At 40.8% G+C, this 13,089-nt stretch overlaps 1 protein-coding gene across 3 annotated transcripts in view; it reads left to right on the top strand.

Moving 5' to 3' along the window:
* Window positions 1–2,093: 2,093 nt before the first annotated feature.
* Window positions 2,094–13,089, top strand: part of SPATA13 (spermatogenesis associated 13) — a 95,766-nt gene continuing 84,770 nt past the window's right edge. The window contains exon 1 of one of the 3 annotated variants that reach the window (XM_032220035.1): window positions 2,094–2,581. The gene's annotated coding sequence lies outside the window, so the exon portion shown is untranslated. The remainder of the gene's footprint in view (window positions 2,582–13,089) is intronic. The other 2 variants (XM_032220034.1, XM_032220036.1) reach the window with 2 other exon arrangements.

Raw genomic sequence — 13,089 nt, 5'->3', positions numbered from 1 at the left:
GGACTCAGGACAGCCTACAGAGTTGCTCCTGCATGGCTCCATGGGAGCCTGACAACCAATCAGAATACAAGCTCAAATTCAAAGCCCAACAGGGGGTATAAAAATTTTGCTCTCTCTCACACAGACATGTGCCTTTTTGCTCAGGACCGCAAACCAATGTGGTCCTGCTCACCACCATTAAACCATCTTTCCAAGCAATCTCCATGTTTCTAGTGTCTTTCTTCCCACTTGGAACTGAACCCAGATGGACATTTCTTCCAACAGGTGGAAGGAGAATTTCAAAGAATAAATAATTTTCCATATGTAATTTGGATTGTATGCCTTTGGAAAAATACAAGTAATCAGTTTGACTTCGATGATCAGTATTTGCCATTAAACAATAGTAGAAGTTACATCATCAGATTAGCAAGTAAGACTGATTTCTTGGGGCATTTTCTCTCTCCCTACGCCGCGTAACTGAGTGAGCTCTTGTTACTTGTCCCAGCTTCTGCCAACCGAGCAGTTCAAAAGCACATAAAAATGCAAGTAGAAAAATAGGGACCACCTTTGGTGGGAAGATAACAGCGTTCCGTGCGCCTTCGGTGTTTAGTCATGCCAGCCACATGACCACGGAGACATCTTCGGACAGCAATGGCTCTTCGGCTTAGAAATGGAGATGAGCATCACTCCCTAGAGTCAGGAACGACTAGCACATATGTGCAAGGGGAACCTTCACCTTCACCCACAATGTGCACATGTATCCACATTCATACAGATGTACATACGCATAAAATATTTATGTGCATTTTATATTACGATAATTTTAATAAGATTCTTAATAATGCACATATTCTGTTGCAGACTGGAGAGAAATTACTCTTACCTTTCATTTACAGTGGCGGGGCAGGCATCATTCTTATGAAATGCAAACATTTTGAATGGCCTTCAGCTATGGGCAGTGACGTTTTCCCCACCACTGCATGTTAAAGGGAAGTGTGTGTGCCTACAAGTGGCCTTGGGGAAGTGTGTGTGCCTACAAGTGGCCTTGGGGACCTGAGTAGGGGGGTTGGACTAGAACAGGAGTCTCCAACCTTGGCAACTTTAAGACCCGTGGACTTCAATTCCCAGAATTCCTCAGCCAACTGAGGAATTCTGGGAATTGAAGTCCACGGGTCTTAAAAGTTGCCAAGATTGGAGACCCCTGGACTAGAAGACCTCCAAGGTCCCTTCCAACTCTATTATTCTGGATCATCCCCGATTATTCCCAGCTCCTAACATTTTCATCTTTTTCCTTTGTTTTGTTGGAAGAAATGTCCTTCTGGGTTCAGTTCCAAGTGGGGAAAAAGACCCTGGAAACATGGAGGCTGCTTGGAAAGATGGTTTTAATGGTGAACAGGAGCCATGTGAAAAGAGGGATCACATGCTTCCAGATGTTGGGTGAAAAAGAAAAAGAAACCGAGATGCTGAAATTTCCTGGTTTTATGCCCTCTCTGGCCTTTGATCTTGAGTTTGTAATCTGATTGGTCATCAGACTCCCATGGGGCCATGCAGGGGCAACTCTGTAGGCTGTGATTTGAGTCCAGGTTTAGCATTGCTTCTTCCCAGGTGCGGTGAGATGGGTAAAAGGCTAATGCTATCATGCCTTAATCCTATCACCCTGGTGCTGAAAGGGGGAGATCTTTGTTATGTAGAGTAGACATGCCCATGCTTTTTAATAGCCTATTGACAAAGGTGGGGGCAATTAAGAGTGAGTCTGCTTCCTGCCTAGAAACACGTTTCTCCATTTCTGATCCAGGGAAATATAATATTCTCCCTTTACAATATTTCCCAGGATATTTCATTTTTCTAGGAGAGGGGGGCGGTTTTTTTTTTTTTAAACTTCCCACATTTGTTTCTAAGCCGGGACTCCCATCGAAATTATCGTTAAGATCGAGGGATATTTTCCTTCTTTTTGCAACTGGTTCTTTCAAAAGAAACGGCTTCAAAAGGAAAAAAAAGAAAAGGCGCGCGGGGGGGGGAGGGTGGCGGCAGTAAGACAAACGCAAATGTAACAACTTAAGATATATTTTCTTCCGGAGGAGGAGAGGAGGGAGGGGAAAAACAAAAAGAACAGACGTGTCCAGAAAGATTGAGAACAAGAAGAAGAAAAGAAAAAGAACGAAACGCGTTCATTTCGTGCGTTGACATTCACTTCCCAGCTCGCCTCCCACAGTACCGCGGAGAGAGAGAGAGAGAGAGAGTGGCAGAGGCGAGGCAGGCTGGCTGGCAGGGAAAAGGGAGAGGAGAGGTTTGGCTTCGGAGCAACGGGTTGGTAGGAGAGGTTGCTCCCGAAAACGAGGGAGGTGAACCGACCACTCCCAACCCATCTGGAAGGTCGCGAAGGGCCAAAAGCCAAGAGAAAGCCGAGGTCCTTCAGGCTTGAGGGGAAGAGAGAGCTTAATCCACAAGCTGGACTGGGGTGTTTTTGCTGGGAACACGGAAAGTTTTTTTTTTTTAAATTTAAAAAAAAATTAGGAATAAGGTCCTTTGGAATCGGTTTCGTCCCGGGGAAGGATTTCCACGTGCCCAGGCGGCAACCTCCTGCGGACCGCAAAGAAGACAGGTGAGACTGTTGGGTTGGTATGTCCCTCAACGGGGCTTCTGACCACCGACTCTACCCCCCCCCTTCCCGCTTTCCTTCTTATGGGTAATAGAACCTGTGGGAGGGGGTAACAGCAACCCAGAAGGCACCTTGCAGTATATTGTAAATCTCTCTCTCACACACACACAAACCTGTAGAAAAGCGTTGCAGTGGTGGAAGAAAGCACTTTGGGGGTTTGTGTGAGGTTGGTTGAGAAAGTTGTGGCAATCTAAATGTGCAATTTGACACCCCCCCCCCCACTGGCTCCTTTCCCAATCTGGTGGATGGCAGGTCCACTGTCCCCAGCCAACATTTCCAAAGGGCTGGAATGAATGGGAATTGCATCCAAGGAACTCATTTGGGGAAGTGGAAATGGAAGATGTTAAGAGAGGTCCCCATTGCAGGCACAAGTCAAGGACTATCCATAATGAACGTCAAATACTTTCTAGTGGTGTTGCACAAAGATACTATTATCCTTAGCACAGATTCCCGACTGCTTTTAACAGGTGAACAGAGTTGGAAGGGACCTTGTAGGTCATCCAGTCCAACCTTCCCCGCCCCCAAAGCAGGAGACCCTTTACCATTTCTGACAAATGGCGTTCCAAAGCTAGAGCCCTACATTCACCCATGCAATGTGTATTTGGAAGGACCGGGTAAAACAAATCTGGTCGAAAAAGGAAATGTATACTGTCTGTGGGTGGGGGATGGGTGAAGGGGGTCTATTCTTTAAAACTGATTCAAGTATTTAAGCATCTGTAAACAGAACCAGGTTCTAGCAGTCTGAAACTGATTGGCATTGCAGCTAACGCCAGCATCTGGAGATTCAATGGTTTAAGTTTGATCACTGATTCTTAGTTTAGTTCAACCTTGCAAATTTCCTGATATAGTCCTTGGAATATAGGTGTGTGAATTTGTACTCTTGTGTATTATTTATTTATTAGTTTGTGAAACATGTACAGGATAGCAGGTATAAGTATGAACATGGACATGAATAAAGGAAATGAATATGAGTAAATGGGGACAGTAGGACAGGGACGGTAGGCATGCTGGTGTACTTATGCATGCCCCTCTTTTTATTTTACAGTGTAATGTAACATCTATCGATCTATCATCTATCTATCTATCTATCATCTGTCTTGTTTGGGTACCTGGGTTCAAAAATAAGGTGGATGGAAACCACTTTATTTCCTGAATGAGCCGATTTGTGGGGAGGGATAGCTGAGGTATGGAGATTTTATTGGTACTAAATTGTGTTTTAATCCAATAGAGAACAGATGGATGGAATTGTGAGGGAGGGTAATGTAAGAAATCACGTCAAGCGTCTGTTTCTGCTAAGTTTCAAAGTGTTTGACAGACTGAACATTCTTCCTTTCCTTGACCTTAAATCCTCCCTCCCACCTGTTTGTTCCTTCCTTTCTCTTTTTCAGTGACTATATTTGAGCAGGGTGGATACAATATGAATGTGAGAAAGACTCACTGGAAAGGGCATATGCTTCTGATTTTCATACATTCAACATAAATCCTGTACCTGCACAATAGTAATTTCCTTTTGTGTGCTTATCCTATTCCTAAGATGATACCAAGTCTGGGTGGGCATGAAGAATGCATGGAAGTTAATTACTTGCTACATTCAAGTTACAGAAGCTGACCAGGAACCTGAAGATAATACAATAGCAGAGTTGGAAGGGACCTTGGAGGTCTTCTAGTCCAACCCCCTGCCTAGGCAGGAAACCCTATACTGTTTCAGACAAATGGCTAGCCAACATCTTCTTAAAGACTTCCAGTGTTGGGGCTTTCACAACTTCTGGAGTCAAGCTGTTCCACTGATTAATTGTTCTAACTGTCAGGAAATTTCTCCTCAGTTCTAAGTTGCTTCTCTCCTTGATTAGTTTCCACCCATTGCTTCTTGTTCTATCCTCAGGTGCCTTGGAGAATAGTTTGACTCCCTCTTCTTTGTGGCAACCCCTGAGATACAATACAATAATTAGGGTTCAAATCTGTAATCAGTGGCTACTTTGTCCAATCACCAAATAGGAGAGATCACCAAATGGATTGGAAAAATAGGAAGAAGAAAGTATGTTAGGTAGATCAGTGCATAACTGCCTTGAGTTATTTGTAAAAATAATAAAGTAAAAATAATAAATAAGAGGGACGCAGTGGTTCAATGGCTAAGAGGCCGAGCTTGTCGATCAGAAAGGTCGGCAGTTCAGCGGTTCGAATCCTTATGCCACATAACGGAGTGAGCTCCTGTTAATTGTCCCAGCTTCTGCCAACCTAGCAGTTCGAAAGCATATAAAAATGCAGGTAGAAAATAGGAACAACCTTTGGTGGGAAGGTAACGACGTTCTGTGCACCTTTGGCGTTTAGTCATGCTGGCCACATGACCACGGAGACGTCTGCGGACAGTGCTGGCTCTTCAGCTTTGAAATGGAGATGAGCACCGCCCCCTAGAGTCGGGAACAACTAGCACATATTTGCAAGGGGAACCTTTACCTTTACCTTACCAATGAATAAACAAATGTTCTCAATCAGCTCTTGAAATGGGAAACATAGCTCTTGCCTGCATTTTTACATCCAATTCTGATTAAACCGGTAGAAGATACATTTTTCTTCTTTTCTAAAATGAGACACAAGTCCTCCTGAAAGGAACAGCTCCAAGAACCTTTCTCGGTTGCTTTCTGCCAACCTGTATTCATGATTCTTTCAACAACAACAACAACAACAAAAAAGGTAGGAAAAGAGTGGCCATGAAGGACATTAATAGAAAACCTGGCAGTTCCATTAATAGATAGCTGATATGAGACCCAGTCATAAAGAAAACTTTGTTTGGTGCTAGGTACACTGGGCAGAAAACAGTCAGAAATAGTTTACCAATGTGAAACTTTAACTTCAGCAAATCTGCCAAGGTCAGCTAGATTTAAGGTCGTCCTCCTCCAGCCTGGCACTCCCAGGATGTGTTGGGAACATAATTCCCAAAACTTCAATCAAAACAGCTTTGTGAAGGAAGAATCAGAATTAGAGTCACCGAATCAGTCAGTTCTGCAAGAGTTGGCGCCTCTGGATTGCTAGGATTGAAGAAATCTTCCATAAATGATTGCTTGATCAATACATGTTATGCAAAATTCAGCTGTTTGGGAACTGTGATGCATCTCATATATTTAGATTTTTCCAAACACATATTGTGCAGTTTAGCTTTCTTAAGCTTAATCCCAGTTTCTAGTCATTGTTCCACTTCTAACAATGTCAAAGACTTGTCACTTTCCTTATATTATTCATTGATTCGGTTTTTTTTATCTGATTCTGAAAAAAATGCCAGTGCCTTTCTTTATTTGTTTTGGATCATTCAAAAAATAATAATACCAGCGTGCCCCCCCCCCCCCCAATTCAGTCAGATATTCATGTTTGTGGGAGACAGGGCACTGTGTTTTTTGCCCTTTGATTTTCTATTATAAAATGCTTTTCTAGCAATGGGTTTTGAGGTTACCAATATTTACCATTGTGACATGTCTTTCTATTTACTAAGTGAAAGGTAATTCCCTGCATTATCAGCATATGAGCCCAGTGGCACAGTTTAGTTTACAGGAGGAGTACATTTAAATAACCAATGTTTTATTTGAAACTAAGTACCCAGATCTGTAATTATGCATATCTCTACAAACTATCTTTACACATTCCTAACTAAATGCCCCTTGAGTATAATTGTTAATAAAAATAGGAAGAAAGAGAGTGCTGTTTGCTGCTACCCTAACTATCCACCATTATCTATTTTTGTTTATTTGTGAGAACATTTCTTTCATGCCATTCCATTAGGAATTGTCAAAGCAGTTCACCACATAACATTTTATTATAATTTTCAAAAGGACATTTAAAAATCATTTTAAGAACCTCTCCTGGCTCGTTGCTACATGTGCTGTTCTTCATTTTTTCTGTCTGAAATGTAATTATGGGCAACAGAGGTATTTTGGCATATTGTTGAACATTAACTTTCACTAGATTAAGACAGTTTGGTTGAAGATGAGGAAGCAGGAAGTTTGATTCCAACATCTGGAGAGATACGAGTTTCTGATACCCAGTTTAAATTGTTGGTTGAGTGGAATTAATGTTGGTTGCCTTTTGTGTATACATCTAGAAACACTTCACATTATTTTTGCATGTATTTTGGAGATTCATAGTTATTCAATAGCAATAGCAGTTAGACTTATATACCGCTTCATAGGGCTTTCAGCCCTCTCTAAGCGGTTTACAGAGTCAGCTTCTTGCCCCCAACAATCCGGATCCTCATTTTACCCACCTCGGAAGGATGGAAGGCTGAGTCAACCTTGAGCCGGTGAGATTAGAACCGCTGAACTGCAGATAACAGTCAGCTGAAGTGGCCTGCAGTACTGCACCCTAACCACTGCGCCACCTCGGACTTCAGCTAACTGATCTGTTCCTCAGTCCTAAAACACTAGTAGGTTTGGCATCTGTCATCAACATAAGAGCAACACCAATTCTTAGATGCACTTGGCAGTTTTTACTTATACAGTGATGGGATATGACCGGTATGTCCCGGTACGGGCGTACTGGTGCCTGCTGGGAGCACCAGATACCGTTCCAGTATGGTGCTCCGAAGGGCCCACCTGCTCGCCCGCCCTCCTTACCTGTATTTGAGCCAATCGGGGCTTACGTGCATGGAGCGTACAGCTCCTATGTGACGCTCCACCAAGCAGCTGGAGCATCGCAGGCAATAAGTACGCATGCGCCTGCTGCGCACGTGCATGTGGTGGACGCCCGGCCTCGTTACACCATACTGGTTGCACCGCGATCCGGAACCTACCACTGTATTTATATGTACAAATATCACAGACAGTACTGGATACATATTATAAAATGGATATTTATTAATTGCAGTTTTCTTTCTGAAGAGCCGAGGTGGCGCAGTGGTTAGGGTGCAGTACTGCAGGCCACTTCAGCTGACTGCTATCTGCAGTTCGGCGGTTTAAATCTCACCGGCTCAAGGTTGACTCAGCCTTCCATCCTTCCGAGGTGGGTGAAACGAGGACCCAGACTGTGGGGGCAATATGCTGACTCTGTAAACCGCTTAGAGAGGGCTGAAAGCCCTATGAAGCGGTATATAAGTCTAACTGCTATTGCTATTTTTCCTTCCAGTGTGCTAGAAAGGTGTGTGTGTGTTTGTGTACATGTGTGCGTGTGCGCGTGCGCGCGCAGTTTTCTTAGCAAGATTTCAGAAGTGGTTTTCCATTGCCACCTTTCTAGGCCTGAGAGAGAGAGAGTGATTGAGCCAAAGTCACTCAGATTGTTTTTGTGCCTAAGGTGGAACTAAAATTCATAGTCTTGGAATTCTTTATATATATGTAAAAGTGTATATAAATATATGGGCTGGGTTATGTTTATGGTTTGCATATTTGCATGAAACTTAATCAGATCATTTAAAATTCTAATGCTTAAATTTGCATTTGCTAATTTTGGTATACTTCTAATACTGGTTAGAGTTAGTTTGTGTTTTGTAGGGTTTTGTAAATCTAACTTGAAATTAGTTTATGCTTTAGTCTATTACCTGAATCCAGAAAATGGATTAATATAGTAACCATGTTATACAAATTCAGCCTTTGAATATATTGGACAAGAAGACCTTCCAACACTGTTATTTTGTTATATGGGGATTGTATACATTTGAATTTACTCTGATTTTCTGAATTATTTTGCCCCCAAAAACTTTATAATTTATTATAATCTGGCAATCATTAGAGTGGAAATGGATGGAATCCTTACAAGTGTGTGTGTGTTTCCCTGTTAAATTATCAAAAACAATCATAGTAACTGCACCCAGTTACTTTTGGCTTCTGTAAAGTTGTGCTAGAACAGCAAAGAGATACAGAGCTTTTTCTACCAATCAGAGATTGCCCAGACTTATGCAACCCTATCCGAAGAGCCACTTCAGGAGCGTAAGAGCAGATAGAGTGTGTTTAACATTATCCTTATGGCCAGTCCCAATGGATAAAGAATTCTGAAATGTAGAAAGTAGTTAAAGCTTTGGTTAGTTAGTGAAATAGACATCCATTTTGCATAAGTTTAAAAAGATGGACTGGAAACAACTGCTAGGCAGAGACCTTTAAAATCACTTCAAGGAGCAAGAAATACACAGCTTGAGCCATTAAAATGTTATTAAAAGGCAGCAGAGTCCAATTTAATTTCTGAGCAAAATACCTGACACAGCTGGGCAGCAGAATTTCAGTGGAGTCAAGCATGCATGTGTGTGTAATCACACAGACACAAACACATTATTATATTGTGTGCTGAATCAGATATTATGTATAATGTAACAGGTTTATTACTTTTATAAGAACAGACTCCTGTGCAGTCCTCTGCTGATGGTAGAAAGGGATTGACATATGCTTTTGTATGTTTAATTATGAATAGCTTTTACATGCAGAGTACAAGAGAGTTGCTCATAACAGATGAACTATATATATATTAAAAAATCGTGTGCAGCATGTAAAGGTACATCAGTACCAGCACTTCAATTGAAAAGTTTATGTCAGTGTTAAATATGATTTCTAAAAGGTTAATGAGCATAAGATTTGCTAAGCTGTACAATTAATAAGTATAGCATTGGTAAACAGTTGCAAAATGCATTGAATTCATTTATAATATTAGAAAAGTTTCAATTTTTGAGCTTAATACCTAAAACTAAAGTTTCCACTCTATTGTTATTTCTTGTGGTTTACAAATGTTAAAAGAAAGAAATCAGGAAAAAAAGGGAACTGCTGGGAAAAACCTAAATGTGTTTAATTTCTAACTTCCTTTTTTTATATTCTAACCAATTTAGAATTTTAATCAAATTCTTTTCATTTACACAATATATCACAGAGCAAGGCAAACACAACACATAATGGGTTTTTAAGAGGTTCTATATGTATTGTATATTCAGAGGTGAGACTCAGTTATGACCAATGACTCTGATCTTGCATTTCCTCTGTGTAGGTTATGATTGAGTAGAAACATTCTGCTTTAATTTCCCAATATCTTTTTTGTATTTTCAATGAGAATTATATACCGGTAGTAATGCTGGATTTTACATAAAAAATGTGAATATATGCATGCATGTATGTGTGTGTATACATATGTGTATGTGTGTGTGCATGCTACCTGTTGAAAGTTTTTCTTACTTACGGTTAAAAAAAACTGAGCCCAAATAAGAGGCATTTATAGCTGAAAAGCTGAATTATCAGGACAAACATATCCATATATGAGTAGGAATAATTCCCAAATGGGTCTTGTTGCTAAGAAAATGGTCATCGGATTATTGCTGAAAAGACTGGACACACGTGAACTAAAACTGCTTTGGTTAAAAAACGACTTTACTTTTAAATCCTAAATTATAATGTAGATTTGCATTAAAATATATACAGAATATTGCCACACGTCTTGTTCCACAAGAAAACGACAACAGAAATCCACTTTTTGAAAAGTGTTTGCTTTAGCCAGAGCTCCATCAGACTTTATAAGACGGCCTATCATTCACTGATAAGCCAGTTATAAGTATTTATGAGTGCTAATGAAATGCGGATTGGAACAGATGGTCTGTGGAGTACAGCAAGGGCTGTGTTATCTGCCAGTAGTTGTTCCTTCTGGTGAGCAATGCCAAACTATGATGGAAAAAGCAAGCATAATTTCCAGGAATGATATGCCATGCTAAAAGCTATGCTTTAAGGAAGAAACGAGTTCATCGCTATAATTATAATACAAATGTCACAAAACTGTTTATATAATTCACAGTTTCTGCAATTCTGCATGAATGGAATTTTGCGTATGTTACATGGTGCAGTATTGGAGTAACTTTTCATGTTGTATTCTCGTTTCCTGGCAATCTGTTTTGAGCCTAAAATAGTGTAGACTCATGTACCACCCCGTTCTAAGCATTTTTTTTAGCACAAATACACGCAACAAAGGGACAATTGTCACATCAAATATACCATAGAGGAACAACATTTTAAATATACCGGTTCTCCTCGATTTATAACCATAGTTGGGACTTTAAAATCTGGTTGTAAAACATTACAGTTGTAAGGAGCTCACTTGACCTGATATAATTTTACGATTTTTGTAGTGATTGTTAATATCTTAATCAGATTCTCAAATTCGAATAGAGCTGAAAGGGACCTTCAAGGTCTATTAACCTATTTTTGTAATATGGTGACCAAAACTGGATGCAGTCTATTCAATGTGTGTCCTTACTAAGGCTTTATAAAGTGTTATGATGGTGGTAAATGTAAATATATTTATTCGAACAGAAGCTTTTGCTGGAAAATGGCAAAAAAAGTTGCAAATTGTGGTCACGTGACCACAGAACATTTAACTTGTCATAAAAGTGACTCTTTTGTCATGTGTCCAATATGCTGCCATCAGACGGGGGGGAGGGGGAGCCATGGCACAACCATTCATGATGGCCAATGTGCTTTATAAGCCGTAAAGCACCAGTTCTATGGCTGTCATAAATGCAGTCATTAAATAACTCCAGAAGCACTCTGCAATGTTCCACATGTCCTGTTTTTGGGCTCTGCGTGTTGCATTTTTGCGCCCCAGAAGCAATTTGCAGGCCAAAAATGGCCGTGATTTTGGTAAAAATGGGCGTGGTTTTTTTGGTGAAACCGGGCCCGTTTTTGGCGAAAACAGGACATGCAGAACACTGCAGAGTGCTTCTGGGGGCCGGGGAGGGCGAAAATGCTACATGTGGAAGCAAAAAATATTTTTTTCTTGTTTTCCTCTTGTAAATCTAGGTGTGTCTTAGTCTGGTGCGTCTTATAGTCTGAAAAATATGGTAGGTCTCTTACACAGTATATATAGTGAAACTATATATAGTTAGTGACAAGACTATTTCAGTTTTTATACTCTACCAATACCATGATATAAGGTTAGTAATACTTACCATGTAAATCATCATTTGGCTATTAGTTTAATTCGTTCCTGAGGGCTTTGGAAGGATTGGGAGGATGGTTACCAACGGGAAACCCACTACCATAGAGTATTTGTAGTTTCCATTGAATGGCATACTAGCTTCAAAGCAATTGTGACTAATTATAGAACTAGAGTTTATACAAACTTTTAATGCATATTGAAAATGGTTACATAATGCCAAGCATCTAAGCAGAATTTATATTAGATGGAATCATGCATTAAGCCAGAACATTTTTCAAATGTTCTCTAGGACTTTGCAAGAAGATTTTAGGTCCTGATAGCGAACACAAAATGCAAAAAAGATTGTTCAACTCTTTAGCATTTGTACCAGTTTCTGCAGCATGAACTGGAACTTTGCATATCTTTACCCACATCCACACACCAATATCAATTTTTTTCAATCAATACTCAACAGAAGGTGAAATTTCTCACTGTACTTTTGTCAGAACATTTTTATTGAGGGTGACAATATATTAGTTCAGGAAGGTACAGCGAAAATAGCTATCGAGGCTGATGAACTGTTTATGTTTATATTGTAAGTCCCTGAATTTAGCAGGATTTGAATAGACATGCAAAAGACTGTGCTGCAAATACTTGATTTTTTCCCCCCAGTTTCAAACTGAGTTAGGAGATAGACTGATCATCCACAGCATACATTAGAGAACTAGTTTATTTTTATTGAAAATAATTACGTGGTTAGCCCAAACTACGGTCATATTCTCGAAGATATGGTTTTCCCTTTTGCGGCTTTGATGTAGCTGCCCTGTGGCTAAAATCTTCCATCCTCTAATGCAGGGGTATCAAACTCAAGGCCCACAGGCCGAATCTTGCCCACGCGGTGCTTAGATGTGGCCTGTGTGGCTGCCCAAAGGAATGGCCCGTGGTGCCTCTGCCAGCAAAAACAACCCTTGGAAGGGGCGCGTGTGGCCCTCCTGAGCTCCGTTTTTGCTGGCAGAGGGTTGCAGGAAGCTGTCGCAGCTGAAAACGGAGCTTGCAAGCCCGTTTTCGTTGGCAGAGCATTCAGGCCACCGTAGGCACTCCTGACACAAGGGACGTTGAGCTGGCCATGCCCCCCCAGCCACGCCCCCTTGATGTCCAACACAACCCTGATGCGGCCCTCAATGAAATCAAGTTTGACACCCCTGCTCTAATGCAAGAATATCCAGTGAGGTGCCCATGGTTACCACTTTCGCCCTTTTTGCCAAAAGGCTTATTTGTAAGTCTTGATTCTTTTCATCAAAATAAAATAAAAATGCGAAATTAAAATGCTAAAGAACAAAGTATCAGCTTCCAATCATCTTTAGTTACAGGAGAATTACTTGGGCACCCCATAAGCCCTTAAGAAATTTTATGGCTGAAGCCTACCTAGAGAAGTGTGTTACCTGCCCAAACAATAGCAACTAGGCAGCTGGGGTGAAAAAGAAAATAGTTAGACTTATATACCGCTTCATAGGGCTTTCAGCTCTCTCTAAGCGGTTTACAGAGTCAGCATATTGCCCCCAACAACAATCCGGGTCCTCATTTTACCCACC

This window comes from Thamnophis elegans, chromosome 6, assembly GCF_009769535.1.
Source record: "Thamnophis elegans isolate rThaEle1 chromosome 6, rThaEle1.pri, whole genome shotgun sequence".
Classification (NCBI taxonomy): domain Eukaryota; kingdom Metazoa; phylum Chordata; class Lepidosauria; order Squamata; family Colubridae; genus Thamnophis; species Thamnophis elegans.
This window is presented reverse-complemented; position numbering and strand designations above follow the sequence as displayed.